The sequence below is a fragment of the Ochlerotatus camptorhynchus genome, unplaced genomic scaffold (genome assembly GCF_037179485.1).
Source record: "Ochlerotatus camptorhynchus isolate MF236.1 unplaced genomic scaffold, CSIRO-AGI_Acam_v1.1 ptg000017l, whole genome shotgun sequence".
NCBI lineage: Eukaryota > Metazoa > Arthropoda > Insecta > Diptera > Culicidae > Ochlerotatus > Ochlerotatus camptorhynchus.
Window position 1 is genome coordinate 1,257,388 of NW_027040509.1, and position 22,977 is coordinate 1,280,364.

Consider the following 22,977-nt stretch of genomic DNA (forward strand, 5'->3'; position numbering starts at 1 on the left):
ACAAAATTTTAAAATTATATTGAACAATTTGCCTACGAGGAAAGTTCCATTCAATACCTTTCAAATGATCTAAAGAGAACGAAAATTGGACGTAGTAACGTTTAATCACACAACTAACTTTTCCGATGTCCCGATAAGAGAGTTGAGGATTTTCCAGGTGCTTGCGCAAAATCAATTCGTGACGTTGCCTTTCGGGTGACGCCATTTTTTCCAACTTTCAAAAAACCCAAATTTTCAAGAGCAAATACCCCATGCAGGGCTGGGAGAGAGTCACTTTTTAGTGAATGGTCATTTTTTTCAAGGCAGTCACTAAAAAGTCTCCTTTTTAAAGGTCAAGTCACTAAATTCACTTTTTCTTGTAATCAGTCACTATTTCAATTTTTTTTAGCGTGAATTTATTTCAAGATTGATCATTCTTTGCTTTGTGGCGTTTAATCGTCTTTCTCTATCTACAGGGCAGGGCTGGTAGCAGGTCACTTTTTAGTGACTTGGTAACTATTTTGAAGCCAGTCACTAAAAAGTCACTTTTTACACCAAAAAGTCACTAAAGTCACTATTTCCCTAAAAATAGTCACTAAAATCACTTTTTCGCTACTTAAAATATAGTGAAATTTAAAAATACCAACAAAATGTTTAAATTGAGTACTTGGCACTAAGAAAGTCTACAGTAGTTTTAACAAAATATACATATCTGTTAAAAATTCAAAATTTTAACTAGGGTGACCAGTGAATTGCAAAACTTTAGAACACCAGGAAAACTATTGGGAAATGCCTTCAATTTCGATTAAAAATCGGGGAAAATATACCTCCTTTACCAGAAAATAAATTGTAAGCCTTGGAAACGTTCTAAAGGTATTTGCCTTTGACAGATTTTCAAAAGTCTTTCAAGGATAATAAGGACTTTAAAAAATCCAAAGTAAATTTAAGAGAATTTGAAACGATTCTAGGGATGACACCAAGATATATCAGAGAAGTGAAATTAAGTGCTCTAAGGACCGATTTCTTCATCTCCGCTTAAATCTTAAGCCAGGTTTACCTACATAGTTAAACTTGCCTTAACACATACGAGCGTCGCTTTTGATTATTGTTTAAATTATTAGAGACGCAAAATTCAGTTCCGAAACAGTTTTGGAAATAATTCCAATATAATTGAAAGTGAATTTTAACGAGAGTTCTGAGAAGAATGATTGAATGCGGATTCTATGTCCAATTCTAATAAGAATTCAAAATTAATTTGGAAATTTTTTTTTAAAAGTTGAAGATGCTAATTTCAAATAACAGACTGTAGTGGTAATTTTTTTACGATAGATGGAGCAGATGAAAGCATAGAGTTGATAGTTTCGTTAGAGTACGGTAGTGTGAAGATTGTATATAGATATTAGAATATTTTTACTAAGGGAGCTCTGATGAAAATTCCATGAAAATCCCGGGAACTTCAAAGATGGTCTCTACGGATAGTTCTAAAAGAATTCTGGGGTGATTTTTGAAGATACTTCCAAGCGAATTCTTAAGAGTTCAAAATAAATTCCGAGAATAATATAATAATTGAGATCGAATCGAATTTTGAGGGTTCAAGCTCAAAGGAATTCTGAGAAGATTTTCAAAGTTATTCTGTGGTGGATTTTTGTTTTGAGAATTCTGAGGAAATGCTATGGGAATTCTAAGGAGAATTTGAATTGAATTTCCAATTGAATGCAGGGGAGAAGTCCAGGATTATTCTAAGCATAAATTTATGAAATTTCTGAGGTCAATTGCATGGAAATTCTAAAGAGAATTCAAATAAATTTAAAATGGATTTATGGAAGGAGCCTTCAGGGAGTTCCAAGAAGAATCAATAAAAAACTAAAATAATCTACTTTAACTAATCATGTGTTATTACTTCATGCGTGAATTTACCGATTTACATAGTCGGAGATGCTTAACGTCAAATATCAGACTCAAAGTAGATATTTCATACGATAGATGAGAAGATTAAATTATAGAGGTGATAGTTCCGTTATCGTCAGTGTGTAAGTTGTATATACAAAGTAGAAAGCGAGCAAATGAAAATTTTGAGGAAGGTACGAATCGGGTAGTTGATTACGTCAGATGGCGACTTGAGTGTGAAACAATCGATAGAACTGTTTCTCCGCACATCGGAGGTACATGAGCAAATCGGCGAGCATCCCTTTTGCCAGTGGTGGCAGGGGGAAACACCCCTCACCATCCCTCATTGCGGATGAGCTTGGTAAAGGAGATGCTCTACCCGATTCGTACCTTCCTCAAAATTGTCCTTTGTTCGCTTTCTACTTTCTATATACAGATTTCACACTGCCGGAACTATCAACTCTTTACTGTCATCTCCTCATCTATCGTATAAAATGTCCACTTTAATTCTGATATTTGATGTTAAGCATTTCCAACTACGAAAATAATCTATTTCCAATAATTTTGTTGAATGTTCTGCAAAGAATTTCAAGAATGTAATATTATTTTTGTAAAAGCTTATTTTCCTCTAAGTTTAAAAGAAGGGGAATTATATATATTATAAGATATATCAAAATTTTAAAGATTTCGAACGCAGAATCAAATTCAAGATCATAAAAAATGGGAATTACGATTTGCTAGTCATCATGTGTAACGTAAGCAAAAGTAAATTATTCAAATCACTTCAAATTCTCTTCACAGGAGATTCCTTTGAGAAGTTTGTGACATTTGATTTCAAGTTCCATGACATAAAAAGTTTATTTCAATATCAAACCGTATTTGAATTTCTAAGTAACCATATAAATGGTTACTTATTTAGTATTTAGAAGTCACTATTTCCGTCATTTTAGTCACTAAAGTCACTACTATTATATCGCATCCGCACTACCAGCTCTGACAGGGTGTCTACTAAGTTTTCTAAATAGAATCAGGTTTTTCCAGTACTTTAACGGATAAATTCCAGGTAGATAAAAAACAACAGCAATTTACCCAAACTTTTTTAAGACATGGCAATCAGTTTCAAAGAAACAGCTTTACAATCAAATCCATTGAATGTTAAAGTTTAACACTTACTTAATTGTTTACTTAATAAAGTTAAAAAAAACTTGCTTAATTTGAGTAAGTCTAAGATCTAATTTTTTTCAATATCTTGAAGTTTCGTATTCCATGTTCAAGATCTTAAAATTTTTCAAAGTGCCAGAATCAAGGAGAAAAAAATAAATATACCTATATATATTTTTTTAATAATTTGTTTAAGTTCGTAATTGTAGGAACTTTGGAGAAGTTCTAATAAAAAGAAATGCTGAGAATTTCAGTTAAGCTCCATAAACAAACTGTAGGATCACAAGGGAAGTTAATACGCTAAAAATATGGGGAACTTACTGGAAGCTTCAAGAACCTCAAAACGGTTCTTTTAGCATCCGAAAATTTTCGGGAATTTTTATGAAGTTCCTAGAATTTCAGAGAACTTCACAGGTGTCAAGCGAACTTGAGAAATATAGAAAACATGAGGGGTATTGTGCAAATTTTTAGGAAGTTCTAAGTACCTCAGAAAAGCTGGATCTAGAGATTTTTGGGGAATTTCAGATCTTAAGAGCAGTTGCCGTAGCTTTAGTTCAGACTTTTGGAGCAGTTTAAAGATCTACAATCGTAAATTAAAAAAAAAAATCAGGATGGTTCCATGATGTGCTGAAAAAAAAACGAGAACCCTTATGATGTTCCGAGAATTTCAGGGAAGTACAGAGTTCTTCAGAAAATTTATGAAAACATCAGAAATATTTCAGAAACTTCACTGAAGTTCAGAGAATTTCAGGGAAATTTAAAGGTGTGTACGGGAATTCCATTTATTTCCGAGCAGAACCAAGATCTTCAATAGAATTGAGAGCTTTAGGGAAGCTTCGAGAACATCAAGACAGATTAGAGAATCAAAGGGCAGTTCAAATAATTTCAAGGAAATTGTAGAAACCTTAAAGAAGTTGCGAGAAACTCAGGGAATTTTCGGAAACTTCAGCAAAGCTCCGAGAGAATTTCTGGAACGCGATAAAAATTATATGAACATTCGGAAAACGTGAGAGTATTTTAAGCGTGTGGGGATTTCACTAAAAACTTTAAAAAATGCGAAAATTTAGCGAAATTGATTAGAGATAATCAACGAAGTTCCATTAATTAATAAAAATGCAAGAACTTTTAGCAAGCAGTGATATCTTCAAGAAATTCAAGAGAACTTCTTATAAATTTAGATACTTTTGATATTCAGCGAAGTTCCGAGTACTTCAAGGATCAGATAGCTTCAGAATAATCCCATTAACTTAAGAAAATTTGCAGAGACTTGCAAGGAGTTCCGTGGAATTATGGGGTATTCCATGAATTCTATGATTGATCCGAAAACGTCAAAAGCGTCAGGTAATTATGAATATATATATATCAGAAAATTTGCCGGATTATTAAACAAATTTAGAGAACTTCAGGTAACCATAGATAAGTTCAGGGAAAATTAGTGCTTAAGGAAAATTGTCGAAACTTCAAGATAACGTTAGAAACATTGAGGAAACTTTAGGAAGTCCTATAAAGTTCAAGGAAGGTTAAGAATTTGATGAGAAGTATTGTGAGCATCCGGCTAGTTTCTCAAACTACAAAAGAATTTCAAGGCAGTTTCATTAACTTCACGAAAAATTTGGGAACTTTCAAGTAGTCCTGAAGACTTCAGAATAGTCCATTCTGATTTCCATTGAAATATTCTTCAACATTTCAATAAGGCTATCCTCTTAATTCAATCGTCTTTCCGTTTTCCTTTGAAGAAGTTCTGGAGTTATTCTCAGATTTAATTGTAATCCTCCTTTTAGTATTTTCAAAAAGATTCCAAGGAATCGTGCTCCGGATTTGTTTTCTCCCACAACTTTATAAAATTATAAGACCCTTGGAATTTTGCTCTGAGGGAGTTGTGCTCCTCAGAAATATTCAAAGTTTTCATTAAAATTAGCTTTTAATTCAATTCAGGGTTTCTCGAAATTCTACTCAAAACTTTCAGGCTTCACAAGAAATCTAAAATTCCTTTAAAGCAGACGGCATTTGATGTTTTTCTGAAAGATTTTTTCCCAGATCTTCCTTGAAATGAGGTCCTAAGAAATTATAATAAAATTCCACGAACTTTTAAAACTATATATGGATTTTGACTCCAGATTCTTGAACATTTCTTGAAGTATTGTAGCTTTTAAGTCCAAAACTTTTTCAAATTTAATATTTCTAGGAAATATACATGTTCCAAACGGGGGCGATCCCGGCGTAGTGGTTAACATTCATACCTCTCACGCCAAAGTCACGAGTTCAAATCTCACCCCCGGACAAGTCACGAATGACCCAAGAGTGGTAAAGTAACAAATAAAAAAAAAAAAAAAACATGTTCCAAACCCAAAAAAAAAAAATCATTTTAAGCCTCTGTTTTTTTTTTAAATTAATTTGTTACTTAATATTAGTCCTCTGTGGATCTATAAAGGTCAAAGTGTGAATGAAAATAACGAGTAAAATTAAATGCTAGTATTTTAAAATTCATTCTTTTCTTTAAATATCCTTAGTAAGAAAATTATTCTCTGAGCCTTCCAGGCATTTTAAGTAAAAATAAAATTTCCTGAGAGGTTATTCGAAGATCTTTCCGAGATACTTGTTGAATAAGTCTCAAACATAAAACATTTACATAGTTGAAGATGCTAATTTCGAATAACTGACTGAAGTGGTAATTTTTATACGATAGATGAGGAGGAGATGAAAGTATAGAATTGATAGTTCCGTTTAGATTACGGCAGTGTGAAAATTGCATATAGAAGAGTAGATAGCGAGCTAGGACAACTTTTAAGGAAGGTACAAATCGGTAAAACATTTTTTTAGGTCACTTTTTATTCACTGTTTTTAAAACTATAAGTCACTATTTGGTCACTTATTTCTTCAACATGGTCACTAAAATCACTATTTTTGACAGCAGTGATCGCTACCAGCCCTGCCAATTGGTAATTTCCTACAGCGTTTTTTCCCTTGATGCAATTTGATGTGGGACACCCTTTATCCTAGAATTTTCTTCGACTTCAACCGGGCAAATTTCCTAAATTCCTGGAATAAATCGGGAAAAGACGAGAAATTGATAATCGACATTTGCTGGTTGTCATGGTTTTAAAGTAGCTTTACAAAATTTAAATTGAATTGCACAAACTTTACCCAACAGTTGAGTTTCCGGTAAACTGTGTATTTTTTCCTATTTAAATAGGGGAATTTACGTATTTTCGTCCTTCTATTAGCATTTTCTTAGCGTCACGCATACATATGACGTGTTTGTTTTTTTTTTTACGTTTATCTGCTGCTTGTTATCCTATCCATCCCAATCGACAGAATTGTTCAAAACTGTTTGAAAGCGTGTTTAGAACGTTCAAAACTTCTCAGGTGAGTGTAACTATTGTCAGCAGCCCCTTTTTCTTTGGCAACCTTTCTATTTTATCTGCGTGCTAACCAGCTGTTCTATTATCGGCAACTTGAAATCAGCCGCATTTTGTAGTGCGTATGTTGCATTTAAAAAAAAAATGTGATCAGATTGAAGCTGAAAGACAAAGGAATCATTTGAAATCATTCAGCGAAATGTTTTTTTTTGTTGGGAAATTAACGTTTAAACTTTGATTGCCGAAAAACAGGCAATGGGTGCAGAAGCCGAAATTTACCCTATATGAGAAGCTAAATTTAAAATCAAACAAGTATCAATCTAATGGTTGAACAGTTAAAAATTACGTCTTATGTATTTTTGAACCATCCTACATCCCAACGAAAAGAACAAACAGGAAACCAGTTTGACATTCGCATTCCTACCTACGACAAATGCACACGCTCCCATACACCCCCAAATCGAATCAATCGGTCAACTGGAAAAACCACCCTGTTCCACTTGAGCGCGGTTTCTCACCAGACATCTTGTTGGCTGTCCTCTTCTACCTTTCGCACTGATCTGTCGGTTCGAGCTACGACGATTCCTATTCGAAGCGAAATATTTGATTATTCTGGCTTCCTGTGCCAGCCCGAAATCGATTTGCGAAGGCAACCTAGAGCAAGAAAAAGAAGATCAATTCCTAGCTTCAAAGTCCTTTCGGCAAACAGATATTCCATTTCCGTTTTTTGTCGCTTCCGGCACAAACATTCCGGTACAGGTCGTCGTCGTCGTCGTCGTCGAGTGGGTGTGTATACGTTTGGAACACGCTATGATAATCCATGTCGACGTCCGGTAAACATCCAGAGCATGTGGCAGCGGATGTTCACCTTCTTTTGAATATTCCTGCAGCAGAGACGACGGTGACGACCTTCGTACTGTTTTTTTGTTCATATCCCGCTCTAATCGGGTTAATGCTTTTTGAATTGAGGAAAATGGAAAATGCCAACAGCAGCCATCACGGGACAGGTAGTAGGGCCCGATGTCATCGATGCTATTAACGTTGCTCCGTACTTCTGAAGAGGAATATCCTCCGCGAGACAACATCGGTATGTGTGGGTGTAGGATTTGCGGTTGTTCGTTTTCTACTGCGTCACCGATGTGTGTTATGTTCGATTTAATTCCCGAGACTGTAGACAACAGGAGTGATTGCGGTTGTATTTGTGGGAAAAGGGGAAAATTAGCGTTCTGGTGTACCGCTAAGCGGATTGGCAGGCGCTGTATGAATTCCATATCAATAGCGAGCAATCCTAACATGGTATGCATAAGCTCAAGATTTACATTTCCACATTCTAGGAACAGGTTAGAATTGTTCCTGTGGAATTCGATGAAAGCGATAATGATAATGCAATGCTCAGTAAATGGTACCGTTAAATCTTGCCAAGGAAGGAATTAAACGAATTATTTCTGGTTGCTATTTACAGCAGCTTCAACAACGAGCGCTGCCATACATACACACATACAAGCGCGTCGCACAGATAAATCATGGAATCTGTCGAAGCGTGCGGTAATTATCGCATTGTGTTGCACGTGTCTCATTTGTGGTGCAAATTGTCTTGCTCTTGACGCGGCGTCGATAATGCTCTGCAAAATGGCTTCTCGGAATTGCCTAATTCGAGGTGGAAAATCGCTAACATCCATCAAAAGAGGCTGTTCGAAGATCTTTCCGAGAAATAAACTTCGCTACCTATTTCATTGTGAGATTAATAGAAGAATAATACTGAGAATGAGGCCTTGATAGTCTTGTTTTGTATTGTTCACATGATCTCCCTAGTGGGGCATCTCTAAGAGTTCAAGGTCATCATGAGCTAGAAGACACATGCATACACAAAACAAGTTTTCCAGCTTAACAATCCCAACTTCCAACACACACACAGTGACGTCCTGATGTTTGCAAAGAGCTTCCCGGAATTTTATGCTGGAAAATTGAACCTTTTCCCTAAGGGTCCAAACAACTCTACATTCCTGATCCTGAGAGGTGGTGTCTGGTATGTGCACACGAACATCCATCTTTTTCAAGCGGAACCTTGCTTCTGCAAGAAGTGGCTGATGTCAAGCTCAATAACGCCATCAGTTGAGATTATGAAAAATGAATAGCACACCATTGCTGAATGGTTTTTCGTTTGTTTGTTCTTGCAGTCACGTTGTTGAGTCACTACCGTGTCATGTCGTGAAAGGAAGAGCACACGAAAGAAAATGGGTTTTTTTCCTACCCCACTACAGTAAATGGCAGTAACATGATAGAGAATGTGGAACGATTTTTTTTCTATATGGGTAGGATGCAACAAAAAGTTTGGTATTATTATCTCGCGTGATTTATGATGCAAATCTCTTTCTTTCCCATAATTCACGAAGTAATTCAATCCAAACACATAGAGTAGTATTATATTTTGGGTTGGACAGGTGAAGGAGTTCCCGCTATTAATCACTGTGTAACACAGAAATGTATAAGAAGAGTCGGTCGTCTTCAATTTCACTTGACAGTTTTATGAAAAGAGGAAGACCTACCCACTATCAACCTGTTCCGATTTCGTCGAAGGACCGAAATTTTCCATTTTTCATTAGCCTGATAGAAAAGCTGCTTTTTTCCAGCGTCACCACTTCATCATTCATATAAAAAAAGAATAACTTGAGAGATTCAAAACACAGTATAAATATTCATTTGATTATGCTTGAAATGAAACCCGGAGGAAGCAAACCTCCGGATAGCGAAAACAAAAAAAAAACATATTTCATAAACTGACTGTGCCCGGCGTCGCATCGGGAACGATTTAGCACGTTCGGAAAAGTTTCGCCAGTTTTCTTGCCGCTTCTATTTCGGATGGCTCTCTTTAACTTCAACTATGCTAACGATGATGATGATCGTGGTGGAGAGTATCATAAATAAAGGCCCAACAGCCTTATTAAATGTTCTGTGGAAATGAAGTTTTTCATTTTTTTTGTCGTTCAAAGTTATGAGCTCTGAGCTATGGGAATAAATAAATATGAAAATATCCTAATTTTGTTTCCATCCTATGACGGAGAATGGTGCTCCGCTTGGTTGATGCTTTGATTGTGACGCTTTCGAGCGTTTGTGAGCAATTTTCTCATAAACACGACAAATTGTTCAGATAGTGGCCTGCCCCCCGAGGAAAACGGAATCATTCCGAAGTTAATTCTAAATTTTAATTTTGTCATCAACAATCATTTATCTGTAGCGGGAATGGCTCTAATGTTGGCCTATGGATCTAAGATTGGGCCCATCGCTAAAAATCTGCTATTTATCAATTTTATCTAGATGGACGCGTCATTGGGACGGTACTAATGGATATTTTTTGTAGCTATTGAAAATTTAGTCGATTGCTGAATTTATGTATGGGCCCAAATTAAGGACATTAGACCGATATTACATCCATTTTAATTTCCATTTGGCAGCTGAGTTATTAACGTTCAAAATCTTTCATAATTTTGTTACATGTTCCATTTTTGGTTTTCACAAAGTGTATCCCCATATAGAAATCACAGACGTTGCCCTACTTCAAAAAACTGGTGAGCTCTAGAATCAGATTCATGGATGAACCAATTTTACCAATGCTCCGAATCTTCCGAAGGATGGTTCCATAGCCATGTTCTGGGTCCATGTTTATGTCACGACCCCAAACTTTTTCTTAAATCACAGTTCCTAATGTTTTTGAAAAAACCGCGGAGCTCTAGGATCATTTTCATGGATGGACCACTTTTAAGAATCTTTCAGATCTTCCGGAGAACGGTCTCATGGCCATCCGGGACCATGTTTATTTCACGACCCTGAATTATTTCTTATATCACAGTTACTAGTGTTTTCGAAAAAAACCTCGGAGCTTTAGAATCAGTTTCATGGATAAATCACTTTCCGAATCTTCCGGAGGACCGTTCCGTTGCCTCCAGGATCCATATATAGGAACCATGACTGTATTCTAGCTAATTATGAAATTAATCTAATTTATGGATCTTAGCCCACTTGCAAAACTCATAAACACTCCTTTAAAAAATGTGTTGACGACTCTATTTTTAATCTTTTTACAATCAAAATGATCTACAGACCCTAGGAATTCTAGAAGTACCACAATTTTTGAAACTCATCCAGAAATGGCTAAGTTATGCCATTGATAACTTGCCGTTACACGTTTTTCGGAGGCATCGTATTCGGAGTGTTAATAAGTCAGTGAGTAACCAGCTCTAAATTTACCATGACAGTACCGATTTTGGAACGTCTCTTCTTAATTACATAAGAACGGTGAAACTCCACACACAATCCCAGCGTCAGCCGGTTGCTGTTTGAAGATAAATTTAAGCCTCCGAAAAATGTCGAACGCCGCCCGTTAAACCGCCATTTACGAGAACAATACATTATGTGTAAACGATTTTCCTCTCTCCATCCAGCCGGCTGACACGACATGGCCAGGCGGGGGCCATCCGATGGAATAGCCAATTGTTGATGCATCGTAAAAACTCTTCATTGCCGCCGCCGATGCGAATATGTGCGCGCCGAGATGCGCAACCGGAAGCATTAAATCTATCGACGTGAGACCGTAAAAACGTCTCCATTTCCCGAAACCACGAGATAAAATAAACTTCCCAAATACCTACTAGGGGACGACGGGGTAAGACGGCCACCCTTTAGATTATTGATACAATCAACTCTTAAAAAATTTATGATGCAGAGATCTTTGCTATAGTATAGGGTGGCCAGCGAACCGGGAAAACTGTGGAAACCGGGAAATAACCGGGAATTGGAAACAAAGCCGGGAAAACCGGGAAAAAGTCGGGAATTTTACGGGAGAACCGGGAAAAATCAGTAGACCTTAACAGACTCCAACATAAGTTGAAAGTTGAATAATGGCTTGAGTTTAATCAGACAAATATGTTCTTCAGCTCAAAAATGGTTTATTCGAGCGGTTCCACGAACAAGTGGGAAATTTTTCCTGTTTTTATTTTTTGTATTTTTTGATTTGCATGAAACCTTGCATACAAGTTTTTGGGGAAGAAAAACGCCATTTTGCATACTTGGTTCGCCATTTTGAATCTAGCCTTACTTATGAGAAGGGCCTATGAAAAATGCACATGATATCTTCAAAAAATTGTATCTCGGAAACGGTTTGTCCGATTGGTTTGGTGTCTTGGGCGAAGTTTTAGACAATTGTTGGTGTTATATGGAAAAAATATGCACGGTAAAAAAATAGTTTGGTATTTGTGTTTTGAACTAAAATATAAATTTTCCCTTTAAAGTGACATGTCAATATTTTTTTTATTATCCTTATGTTATAGCTGACTGAAAATGCTATCTAGTGCACAGTAGGTTGTTCTGGAGAAAAATAGATTAAGATGAAAAAAATTGTTTTTTAAAAAAATACAATTTTCAAAAAAGCTATTAAAAAAAGTCAAAAAAGTTTGTCACCCTAATTTTATGAAAGTACATCAAATTTGCAAACAAAAAGTACTTCGGTAACATTTTTCTAAGATGCACCGTAATATCTTCTTACTGATTTAATATTGTTTTTTTTTATAACTTAATAAGTTTTGGCCCTTTTCGGATGTACTCCGTGTTTTTCCAGTTTCAAAAGTATTTTTTTCGGAAAGATTGGAAAATTTTGAGTTAAAATGACACTGACAGCTTAAAGATTCGAGTGAAATTTTCTGCCTTAAAAGTATTTTGAAAAACAAGTTACAAAATCCCACTATCAGGAACAATGATTTCTTCAAATGATTTTTGGTGCGTTGTGCTGAAAACGTGCTAACAAGTATTAGATACAGGTAATCAGATACCAGTTAGCTGTACTACGTACAGTTGGTGATTGTAAACATGGTCTTTGTTGGAACTAGTCCACCATGGCCACGCTGGCCATAACGAGGCTAGCTCCGTCGTTGACCGTTCCTTAATAATAAATAAAAAGAACGCAGTAGTCACCTTCCATCAAACTAGAGGGCTGCCGACTGATACCTCAATCAACAACCGCCGCACTCTTTATTCATTCCAGGTATATACAATTTACAATCTTCTTCAATAACAATATACCTACGCCAGCAAATCTACCTCGCTCCAACTCTCCAAACTCGTACCTGAAGGTTCGACGATACCTGAGCGTTCAACTCTACACTATCTTCCAACAGTCTTTACCCAGCATTCTATGATTTCTACCCGTGAGCTGTATAATAATGTCTGACTCGGTTCTGAATTCATCCAGTATCTACTAGGGAACACCAAATAGTAAATGCAGAAAGGTTGCTAGTAGCATAGTGATTATAGTAATTTCAGCTCATAATCCTGTGTTTTTGAACGAGATCCAGTGTTGTTTGATAACATAATAATTGTAAAGGAAAGTGTAACACGTTTTGGTGCAAAGGTAAGTTTTAAATACACATTTTAATTATATGTTTTGTGATATTTTCGTACAAAACTAACAATTGGAAAATATTTTCTATGTTACAGATTACAAAATGAGTAAAATAAGATGTATTCGCCCATTCAAAGACATTCAGTGTTCGAAAGAGCTGCGATATCTCACGGATGGTATCATCCAAAAACTAAAATCAATTGGATTTTCCAAGGTATCCACACCAAGGATTTTCGTGTTTGTTCGTCTTGCCGTCTACATATTGATTCAAGAGCTCACCTCACCCAAAACGAGGAACAAAGCGTAGCCGGCGGCTCAAGGATGCCAACTGTTCATACCATACCTGATGTACCTGATTCGCAAAGCTATGAAAGTTTGGTCACGATACCATCAGAGTCAACGCTAAGCACAATTAAATCAAATGAAGACTTCACGATGCCTGTAGACGTCGAAATATTCAACCGAGGAATAGCAGCTATTCGTGTTTCGCCTATAGATTTAGGTAAGGTTAAAAATGTTCACTATCCTGAAAAAAAGTGCGCTGAAATCGTCGAAGGTGTACGAAGAAATCTTTTTAAATTAGACGCTAAAACAGAAAAAGCAAACGAGTTTGATGAAGTCATAGAAAATATGAAAATTAAATTTTTAAATTCAGCCACAAGGCAAGAAAAACTATCAATTTTATCATTGTTGCCAAAATCATGGTCAGTACAAAAAATTGTAGACGAATTTAAAACCAGTAGAAATATGGCATCAGATGCAAGAAAGGAAAGAGATAATGTATTTGATTCATCTCAAGGTTCAAGCTCTGGAAAAGTTGTGTAAACAATAATTTTATAAAAATACAGGAATAAAAATAAACTGATGATATCCAACATATCATGTTATTTTTTATTGCGCACAATCACCATCCCTGGAAAATAAGCTTAATTCGCTCTTTTGAATCTTGCTAATTGAGGAGTTTACATTTGCAGTTCTCAAAAAGGTGTATCTCGAAATCGAGTTGTCTCATCGGTTTGATGTCTGTGGCGATGTTCGGCAATAGAGAGAAAATATGCACAGTATAAACACATCCAGTTTAAATGAATTAAACTGTTAGGCGATATGCAAGAGTTGAATGCACATTATCAGCACAACGCACCAAAAATCACTTGAAGAAATCATTGTTCCTGATAGTGGGATTTTGTAACTTGTTTTTCAAAATACTTTTAAGGCAGAGAATTTCACTCGAATCTTTAAGCTGTCAGTGTCATTTTAACTCAAAATTTTCCAATCTCTCCGAAAAAAATACTTTTGAAACTGAAAAAACACGGAGTACATCCGAAAAGGGCCAAAACTTATTAAGTTATCAAAAATAACAATATTAAATCAGTAAGAAGATATTACGGTGCATCTTAGAAAAATGTTACCGAAGTACTTTTTGTTTGCAAATTTGATGTACTTTCATAAAATTAGGGTGACAAACTTTTTTGACCTTTCTTAATAGCTTTTTTGAAAATTGTATTTTTTAAAAAACAATTTTTTTCATCGTAACCTATTTTTCTCCAGAACAACCTACTGTGCACTATATAGCATTTTTAGTCAGCTATAACATAAGGATAATAAAAAAATTATTGACATGTCACTTTAAAGGGAAAATTTATATTTTAGTTCAAAACACAAATACCAAACTTTTTTTTTACCGTGCATATTTTTTCCATATAACACCAACAATTGTCTAAAACTTCGCCCAAGACACCAAACCAATCGGACAAACCGTTTCCGAGATACAATTTTTTGAAGATATCATGTGCATTTTTCATAGGCCCTTCTCATAAGTAAGGCTAGATTCAAAATGGCGAACCAAGTATGCAAAACGGCGTTTTTCTTCCCCAAAAACTTGTATGCAAGGTTTCATGCAAATCAAAAAAGATGAAAATTACTCGTTGCTTTAATGATATGGAACCGCTCATTCGGTTCTTAATTATCTTAAACCTTTGAAATTATTAAATTATTTCGTAAAACTCTCCTCAGAAATCCTTTGGAATTCTCCTCATAGTATGTACCTTGGAATTCTGTGTTGAATTTTCGTGAAACTTTCTTAAGAATTAAATTTTTTCAGCATTTTTCTTTATTTACGTCAGAACACGATTCCTTCGGCATTTTTCTCGGATCTTGCTTAAAGTTGTCTTCTGAATCTTCCTCTGAACTCCTTGAAATTAATATCAGAAAACTCCTTAAATTCTGTTTATATATCTTTTTAAATTCTCCTTAAAATTCACCTCACAATCCGCATACAATTCTCTTCAGAATGACATGGGAATTCTCCTTGAAGCTCAACTCCCTTGTAATTCTTCGGGACCTCACCCTAGAATTAATTAAGGATTCTTGTCAGAGCTCGGTTGAATCTTCTCAGAATTTTGAATTTTATAAATTCTATTAAAATGTTTTATTAGAACCCTGAACATTTGTCCAAGACCACACAATATTCCAGCGACTGTATTTTTCCAAATCTGGAATCTTGAAAATTTTAAAAATCCCATAAACATAAATGGCTAATAAATGGCATAGTCTAAGACTCTAAGCAGATGTCAAAGCCTCAAAATGATAGAAATTAAAATTTAAAACAAATTTTGCTCTCGATAGGAGATTTTTAAAATAATTTCTTAATATAATCTCTCTCTCAAATTCGGTATAATGAACTATTCAACCCGATAGCATTCGGCTATGTGACCTTTAAAAAAAAAATCCAGGACTCTGCTACTTGGTAAATTCTGGCGCTTTACAATCATAAGAGAGGACTCGAGTCTAAAAATGTTATTCAAATTCATTCCTAGTACCTCGAAAATGACGTGATATTGATATTGATTTCTAAATATTAAAAACCAGGAAAATTTTGAGATTTGAACCGATTAAATCTAATTTTGGGTCTACTTAGCACAACCCGTCCTTTGCCGGTATTTTTCGAACGAATTTTTTCACAAAATGGAATGTTCTCACTGCAGATATGATATGGAGGCTCCTGGGGATCCACCGGAAAATCCGGAACATCCGTAAAAGCAGTCAATTCATAAAACTTGGTTCTGGATTTCTAAGAACAGGGTGTCTACTACCTGAAAAAACCTGGAAAACCGGGAATTTACAGGGAATTTTATTTTTTCTGGGAAAACCTGGAATATTCAGGGAATTTTGGTTCGACTCAGGGAATTTTCCAATTATCACTTCATTCGTAATTCAAAAGAAGTTTTTCGTTCAGTTTCTCCAAACGTTTCTTAAGGACACTGAACTTGACAAGCATCTGACAGCTAAGACAACGTGTGTGAACGAGACAAGTTCATTCAGAGAGTCTTGTCACGCTCGCTCTTCGCTGATTTGTATATGGATGATCAAAATCGTCGTAAAAAGTAAACAGCCGAAAAAGAGAGACTGGCAACCGTCAAAAGGAAGCATACGAAGCATGTTTTGTATAAGAATAAGCATGCCAGACAGCAGGCCTACATAGATTTTTTTTGAGCTTCAGAGAGGGTCGGAGATCTACTGAGAAATTTGTTGAGCTTCAGGGTAGTTCGTAGATCTTGAGAACAGAACTACAAACAAATTCAAAGTAATTAACAGAAATTCATAAAAACAAAATCACAAGAGAAGTCGTAGATCTTCAGATAAATGTTCAAAGAAATTTTCAAAACTTCAAGCATGCAAAAATAATTACTATAAGCGAAATTTTGCAAATCTTCAGGGAAATTCGCATAACTTCAGACAAGTCTAAGAATCTACAGTGAAATATAAAGTATTTCACAGAAGATTGGAGATCCTCGAAACATTATTCAACATCAGAAAAGTTCGTAGATCTTCAGAACAAAGCTACAGAACTTTGAAAAAAATTACAGGACTTCTGAAAAAATCACAAGAATCTCAGAAATGTAAATGGATCTTCAGTAAAAATTGCAGAACTTCAGGGAAGCTCGGCGAATTAAAAAAAAAATCTTTACACGATTTCAGGAAAATTTGTAGATCTTGAGAGAGACATTTAAAACTTCTAAGAAGCTCAAATATTTTCAGATAAATTTTGACAATTTTAGGTAATCTTCAATTTTCAAATCTTCAGGGTAACCCGAGAGGAATTTACAAAACATCAGAGAAGTTTGCAGATCTACTGAGAAATTTATTCAGCCTCAAGTTTTTTTTGTAGATCTTGGGAATAGAGCTACGGAGCTTAAGACAACTCTACAGAACTTTAAAGATATTTGCAGGAATTTGACAGATAGTTTCACAGTTTCACACAAATGTGAGATCTTCAGAAAAATTCGTTAAATGTCAGAAAAGCACCTCAATTCCAAAAACAAATCGCAGCGAAGTACAAAAGTACAATATTTTGCAGAACTCCATGGAAGTCGGAAATAGATAGATCTAAAGAACTTCAGAGAAGTCCGTAGACCTTAAGAGAAGTCCGTAGACCTTAAGAGAAGTCCGTAGACCTTAAGAGAAGTCTGTAGAACGTCAGAAAGTTCGTACGTTTTTAGAAAAATTTGCAAAGCTTCAGCAAAACTCACAGATCTTCGGGAAAGTTCGCCGATCTTAAGATAAATAATTCACAAAGAAATTTATAGAACTTTATAAAAGTTCAGAGATTTACTGTGAAATTTATTGAACTTCAGGGCAGTTCGTAGATCTTTAAAGCAGAAATATAGTACTTCAGAAAACTTTACAGAATTTGAAATAAATTTAAGGAACTTCAGAAAAGTTCAGAGGGTAGATCGTAAATCTACTAAAAAATTAGCAGATGTTTAAATAAATTTTCAGAATTTTACTGTGGTTCTTGGATTTTGAAAGACATTTACAGAACTTCAGTTAAGTTCACTGATCTTTAGAGATATTTGCACAGCTTCAGAAAAATTAGGAAAACTTCAGAATACTTCCTAAAACTTCCGGAAAGCTCAAAAATTTCTAGATAATCTTTTAATTCTTTAGAAAATTGTATAGATGTTCAGAGATATTTGCAGATATTCATTGAATCATGAAAATCTGCAGAGAAAATTACAGAACTTTCGAGAAGTTTTTAGATTATTAGAAATTTTGTGAACATCAGAGATAATTGTTGATCTTTAAGGATCTTAAATCTTCAGGGATTCAGGAACTTTGTAGATTTTTAGGAAAATTTGCAGAACTTCTGAAGAACACACAGAACTTCGAAGAAATCCGTAGAACTACCTAGACATTTGCAGATTGTCAGGAAAGATTGTTGATCTTTAAAGAAATTTTACCGGAGAACAGAAACAAAACTTCAGGGACGTCAGAAGGTTTGAAGACCTTGCAGAATTGAGTTGTTAACAGAAATTTTCAAAACTCAAGGAATCATGTATTTCTAGTGAGAACTTTTCCCACTAGCTTGTTTAAAGTTGGTATCGACATCCTGGCGAAGTTTTGAAATCCATTTTCATCTTCATATCGCAGCTTTTGATGGACAAGATGAGCCAGATCCCTGCCGGTGTTCCTCCTGAGCAACCATTTCCTACTCCACAAAGTTCACCTTCTTTTTCTCATTTTATTTAAAATAATAAAAGCAAATACGTCTGCCGAAACTAGAGCAATGTTCCGGTAATTCATGATGGAAGTATTTACTTTTGATTCCTGATACAGTTTTGTTTTGAAATCTAAATTGACAGTTCTTTCGACATGTGTAAGCAGTGTAAACACCAGCAAACAGGGGGGTTCGACAAAGTGTGTCGAAAGTAAATTCGAGCAGATTTTTCATTATGGCGGTGGTCAAAATCAGACCAAGAAATCAGATAGTCTCAACGGACCTTAAGAGATTTTAGGCATGTGAAACCATGATTTATTCTGTCTTGGTCTTCCAAACAGAGTTGGGCTCAAACATATTATCAAAATAATATTTTGTTTTTGAAAACGTATTGTTATCAAATTTTGATATATCGTTTTATCGCAATAGTATAGACAGGTTTCTTACTTGTATTTATATTCTTGAATTAACACAAATACCAAAAAAGAATGTAATATTGATTGACGTAATGCATGTTACTGTATGAATAACTAATGTGATTGCAAAAACCAAATACAGTGTTACACCCATGGATATAATTTTTTTTTCGCAAATTATGTGTAGGATAAATGCACCAATAGTGGAGGTACTTTAGTGCAATGTGTTCCTATGGTGGCTTATAGAGTCTCCCTAAGCCGCTATAGAAGTTCATTGTACTACTACTACATTGTACATTGTACAAATTAATATTAAACAACCTATGTGCATCTGTTCTGCTGTAATATTCAATAACATTTTTGCTGTGCCGACTTATAAGTACCAACGCCCAAGTTTGAACAATCGAAAATAACATAAATCAATAAGTACATAAAAGGGATTCCAGATGGATAAATAGATAAAATAATAATGTGTATAATTTGTATGCACCTGGAATTTTTTTCATCCGACCTGGAAAAACCTGGAAAACTCAGGGAATTTGATTGCTTGGATTGAGTAGACACACTGAAGAAGCTTGTGTTTCCGGCATTACAAGTACGATGATCAAGGCATTTCATATGGTGATGGTGCACAGGTAAATTTTGAATTCTCTCACTACGTGGCGCTAGCCTACATGTGAACTTTCTGTATCTATGTATCTATTATAACTTGAAATTCTCACCATCTACGAAGTCAGGACATCTACGTGAAGTCAGACACACATACTAGTGTCGCGTAGTGAGATAATTCTGAACTAACCAGCCTTCAAATTAGAGGACATTGGTCACCTGACCAACTTTCCCGCTGACGGAAACTTTCTATATAGTAAATATCTCAAGATACATTTTATACAGGGAATTGACTGTCACATTAGCGCTGCATAGTGAGAAAATTATATACTACTGTTTTATAACCAATCCACCTTGACCTACTGTGCAATTTTACCGAAGATAGTGACCTTTTATATGGCCAGGATCATAAAGTTTTCCATGTGGCCCGCTTCCCGAGCAAAGTCGGATATCAAAATGATATCAAATTATGTTTTTGAAATCATATCGATCACATATTTTGATAATTTTTTTTTTCAGTTGAATTCATGTTTTGATATTATTTTGATACCTATTTCTAAAAATTATAATTTAATACAAAATTTTATATTTTATGAAAAGAGCATCCTCAGTTATCACTGAATTTTTTTTTTATATTTTTTCTTCTAACGAGTCAATCAGCATGCTTGCTGTTTTCTTTATGAACATCACAAAGACAATTAGGATTTTTACAGTTATAGTTTACAACATTTATTGATGGCCGGCGCCGGTGGTGTAGTGGAAAGCGTGACTGATTTCTCACCCCAATGGATCTGGGTTCAATCCCAGTCGAGGTCGGTGGGATTTTTCTGAGGCATAAAAATCTCTGGTCACGTCTTCCTTCGGAAGGGAAGTAAAGCCGTTGGTCCCGGCCCATGTGTGTTGTTGAATGGGTGCGATATCCTACGCAGGTGTGGAAGCTGCCTTCCTGCACATTCGATTGCCGTCAATGGATGGCAATCGATGTCCGTCGGTGATTGGCACTAGATTGCGGAACAGAGACCGACGTTAAATAAAGGAAAAAGAACATTTATTGATGTTAATCTACCTGCGAATTTAATTTACAAATCGATATAAGATAGATATCGGTAGAACTAATTTCTAAACACAGTAACATTCAGATTACTAAATTTGATATCATGATACCAAAATAAAAACTAATTTAGTTTTTTTTTTAATTTTTTTTTTCGTGCCATAGTTATAATAACATATTGATTTCTTATTTTGATTACTATTAACGAAATTACTGATATCAAAATGCATATATTGATTTTTTATCAAGAAAACATGATTTGTTATCTTTTTAATATCCTTCATATACCTAATTTTTGTTATGATTACTGTTAACTCGACCACACGATAGGCAAAATATGTTATCACGAACGTTTATATCAAAATATCAAATTTAGTTTTCATTTTGTTTTCATTCTCTACTCGGGTTACCACTAGGGGTGTCCAGCCCCGTAACGTGGGTAGATCACCTTTTCGTGGTACGTTACGGGATGTAAGATCTACCACCGATTCCTAGTCCTGACTACTTCAAACTAGGGGAACAAGATTTTTCAGTAATCCAAGGAACACATCTTAGTCCTTGTTACTTTTTATGCCTTGTTGGTAGTGACAAGACTCGGCTTTGTCTACCGAGGATGATCTTGAAACAAGGAAAAAAAATGAGTTAGTTGTCTTCATCCTAATCTTCTATTCGTTGATCCCTAGTTTAAAGTGGTTAAGACAAGGGGTTCTGATGCATGGTCATTATCGGTGTCATTCCTTAATTTTGTTGCTTAGGAATCCAATTTTGACTGACAAAGGGGTGCGCCTTTGGAGGGTGTTTCAACACTCCGAAGGGTATAAATAGCGGGACCTTTCAATTAGAGTAGGATCCTTGCGATAAATGCGAGAATGAAAACTGTAAAAAAATCGAATACTTCATCATTTCTCAATAGTGATGGAGTAATACGACATGCACTAAACTAAGGACACGGGATATACTACAATAGATCAATTTACTGGTCGCAGTAGTGTTAGGTCCCGAACAGAGAAAAAAAAAGGGTGTCCAAGATGTGATTAGGGAAAGTACTCTATAGGCCAAAAAAAAAATATAGGGAAATTTTATAAAGCTTTTGGTTTAATTTTACTTCAAGCTTAGGGTGGCCATCTTACCCCGTTGTCCCCCTGCCATATGGGGGGGAGGAAACGTGTGGGAGATAGCCCATCAAAAACTTCGGACGCTTTCAGACATGATGGCCGTAAACTTTTTCCGCCTTATTGGACTGCCGTTGGGCAACTCGATAGGCGAACGAACAAGGGTGGCGCTTTGGCGAACGATGGCATTGGCCATTTCCCAGCGATGACCTTTTGCGTTGGCGTGGTTCCCGAACGTGCTTCCATGTTTTTTTTTTCTTTTGGAAAAATATGCAAGCAATTATATCGGAAAATTGTATTGGAATAATTTTGCATCTGTTACAACCGGGGAATGAAACAGATGAAACATAGAAAAAGTCAGAATGTCCAACCCCCCCGTTTTGGAGGATAGTGCTTACAGAGGAATGCTGGTTGCCGGGTAGGAAAAAGTTTCCACATTTCCTAGACATGGTGCATTTGTTCTTCCGAAATGGTTTCTGTGTTTTCTGTGTGTGCGAGTGCACATATGCAAAGCATGTGCATGAATGCATTGTTTTTTTTTTGCTCCAGTGGGAAAATTTATTCCCGATTTGTGTTAGTTTTTCTTCATGTACCCCGATCGGAACGGATGTTGAATTTTTAGAATTGCAACTGATGTGGGCTCAACATCCAACTAAAATTTCAGCACAATCGAATGCTACGTAAAAGTATGCTTTTGGCATGTTTTAATTTTTTTAGAATGGATCATTGGCAGATTGATTTTTATTTGATTGTAAAATTGTAAGTTGATTGTAACCCAATGGTTCGCTCTATATTTATATGAAGTGTCAACCCTGCAAGATTTCAACTTTGTTTCAATTTTCCACAAGTAGGTATGTTCAGTGCAACTCAGCGTAATCAATTCTTCACTTTGAACTGGTTTGTCGTACGTTTTGATTTTGGTACACCTTTTAGCGGATTGAATTTCGAAGGGGATGTAGCTCAGATGGTAGAGCGCTCGCTTAGCATGTGAGAGGTACGGGGATCGATGCCCCGCATCTCCAGAAAACAATTTTTTTTAAACTTCCCATACCGATGAAATTTTTTTTTATCATTGAACCTGATACCTATATCAGCGTTATACTGTGATTACGGTTGATTTTGCACTTATGAGCTCATTAAGCTGACAATGAAATGCTGTTACGCAACTCCATGTTGAGCAATAAATTAACCGTTGAATAAAATATGACTTTAGGAATTGTTTATTCTCATTTCATTTTATGTTTTCCCCGTAAGAAACCATCATTCGGTTAATCGTCCGCTGCTGGTTTCCGTCCGGTATAATGCGCATTTATGATCATTCGTGGGTATCAACATGTAATCTAGCCTTGCATCCCGCACAAAGCTCATGTCCAGCATTAGCTCATAAGTGCCCGCGATTCATTACCATCACCGCCGCTGCTCAAATTAAATGTGCATTTATTTCGTTGGGTTATAATTGCAACTGCACTAATTAAAATTACATCGCCATGCGTCGTCGTTCCACCACCACCAACT

The 22,977-nt window shown here is 35.7% G+C and overlaps 1 protein-coding gene and 1 non-coding gene across 5 annotated transcripts in view; both read left to right on the forward strand.

Annotated features, from left to right (window-relative positions):
- kuz (zinc-dependent metalloprotease kuz) overlaps positions 1–22,977 on the forward strand; it is a 299,784-nt gene that overhangs the window by 186,587 nt on the left and 90,220 nt on the right. The gene's annotated exons all lie outside the window — the stretch shown is intronic.
- Positions 22,412–22,484, forward strand: TRNAA-AGC (transfer RNA alanine (anticodon AGC)). Its single transcript has one exon. It is a non-coding gene; the product is annotated as a tRNA-Ala (tRNA).